Source organism: Halichoerus grypus, chromosome 1 (assembly GCF_964656455.1).
Source record: "Halichoerus grypus chromosome 1, mHalGry1.hap1.1, whole genome shotgun sequence".
NCBI lineage: Eukaryota > Metazoa > Chordata > Mammalia > Carnivora > Phocidae > Halichoerus > Halichoerus grypus.
The window spans coordinates 23543944-23546507 of record NC_135712.1 but is presented as its reverse complement, the minus strand read 5'-3'; positions in this window follow the sequence as shown (position 1 = coordinate 23546507).

Genomic DNA, 2564 nt, shown 5'->3' with positions numbered 1-2564 from the left:
TTAATATACACCATTCCCTCATTACCCAGAAGCACTGGTCTCATCTTGAGTTCAAGTCTCATGTAAGGCAGTATGAAATAATAAAAAGTTATTCTCGGTTAAGGATACAGAAGACTGAAATAAATATGAATAAATTTTATAACAATAGCTCCAAATTTTGAAATTAATGTTAGTGTAGGATATGTGTTGTTTGGAGTTGAAGAATCAATTGTGCTGGAATTGTTATTTAAGATCGTATACAAATATAGCCCTTAGGAAAATTTAAACATTAAAATTTAAACATTCTTATACTTGATTCTTTGTGATTAAACTTAACCTGCCTTTTTGGTCTTATTTCTGGAAGCTATACTCTTGAAATCAAATTGAACTCCCTTCTATTCCTGGAAAAAGTCTATACCTGCCCCACCTTTTTTCTATGCTATATTTTCTTTTTTTCTTTTTAAAGATTTTATTTATTTATTTGAGAGAGAGAGAATGAGAGAGAGAGCACATGAGAGGGGGGAGGGTCAGAGGGAGAAGCAGGCTCCCTGCTCAGAGCAGGGAGCCCTACGCGGGACTCGATCCAGGGACTCCAGGATCATGACCTGAGCCGAAGGCAGTCGCTTAACCAACTGAGCCACCCAGGTGCCCCCCTATGCTATATTTTCTATATGCAACACTTTCTTTCACTCCCTTCAACTATTTAGTTCCTACTTAACCTACCAGTCTGGTATTTGAGAATGTTTCTTGAGCCTCCAAATCCAGGAAAGTTGCCATTCCCATTGCACCCTCTGGTGGTCATTTCCATATCCACCTTAGTTATTAAGCCAACCCCCGTATATTCCATACTCTACACCACGGGCAGTTTCAGAAAAAGGCATGTGATCCAATTCTAGACGATAGAACCAGAAGCAAATTCTGTTGGAAGACTTCTAATAAAAGTTTCCTCATTCACAAATTAGAGCCACAGGAAAATACAGTATCTCTTCTATTTTTAAAACTTACTGCTTCTGCTTCTGCCATTATTGCTGTTGATGTTATTTTTTACATGATTTCTGGGACTGCTGTTGCTATATTTTTTAACAGCTTGAGGTTGATATCAACCAAAATGGTGGAATAATGAAGACATGAGAAGAAATTAAGTTTCTGTCCACATCATGGTGCCAATACATGAGCCACATTTGAGGTCAATTTTAGCAGTTATTAACATTCTTCTTGTTTATCCAGAACATGACTTGCTTTATATATTTGCAGAATCTTCCACCATTTTGAAGAAGAGCCCAAAACTCACTACCAAATCCAAAAATGCCTTATGTTCTTTTTCTTAGCCTTCCTTGTGTTGGAAGACTTTTCCCGTGGATTGCATTCCTGTACAGCTAGAGTCCCTTGAACAAAGGCATGTACAGTCAATTTTTGTGTATGGAGACCGTCCAGGTTATTTAAGTCTTTTCCCCTTTTTTTTGGAGGAGATTTGTTTATATCCCAAGATAATATACGTAGAGATGGTTTCTCCCTCAGCATCATACCTCCTTACATTCTGCAATAAAGATAATATTCCTGTTGCTCTTTCTTTCTCTGGAGGGGAGGATACAGGTCATGAGCAGTCCTATGTAAGATCAGAATTTTCTAATTTTGACATTTCTCTCCTGTGATGAACCTCATGGCACTTATGCAGATAACTTCTGGCTCTCATTGTATTACCCTGTGGGAATTGCTGTATAGGGAACAACTATGAGTGATAAATGGTGTTTGTCTCTGACCAAGGAGTCATCTGTATTTTATTAGCCTGCCTCAGGTATGAATTCAACATTCCGTCCCAACACTCAACAGGAAGAATGGACTCAGCATGGCACTCCTTGACTTTTATTTTTTTAATATTTATTTATTTTTTTGAGAGAGAGAGCGTGAGGGTGGGGGGAGGCAGGAAGGAGCAGAGGGAGAGGGAGGGAGAGAATGTCAAGCAGACTCCCAGCTAAGTGTGGAGCCCAATGTGGGGCTCCATCCCAGGAGCCTGAGATCATGACCTGAACTGAAATCAAGAGTCGGACGTTTAAGCCACTGAACTACCCAGGCGCACCCCTGGGTCTTTGACTTTCTACAGTAAGCTAACTTGTTAGTTGACAAGTGGGGTAAAATTACAGGCTCTTTATTGTTTTCCACATCTTTGACATCTTATGGCTAGAGTTTAGTCACAAGACTAAATCCAACAATTGGCTACCTTACCCATTTTCAACTGGAAATGTTCATATGAAAAATCACGTACAGGGGTGCCTGGGTGGCTCAGTTGGTTAAGCAACTGCCTTCAGCTCAGGTTATGATCCTGGAGTCCTAGGATCGAGTCCCGCATCGGGCTCCCTGCTCAGAGGGAAGTCTGTTTCTCCCTCTGACACTGCCCCCTCTCATGCTCTCTCTCTCTTGTTCTCTCTCTCTCTCAAATAAATAAATAAAAATCTTAAAAAAAAAATCAGGTACCATATTGAATTTCTAGACACAGCAGTTGCATTTTCCAGCATCCATTGGTAATTGTGTCAACAACATGACCTGCCAGAACTCTGACTATTGGTGTTGTCAGCCCTGGGATTCTA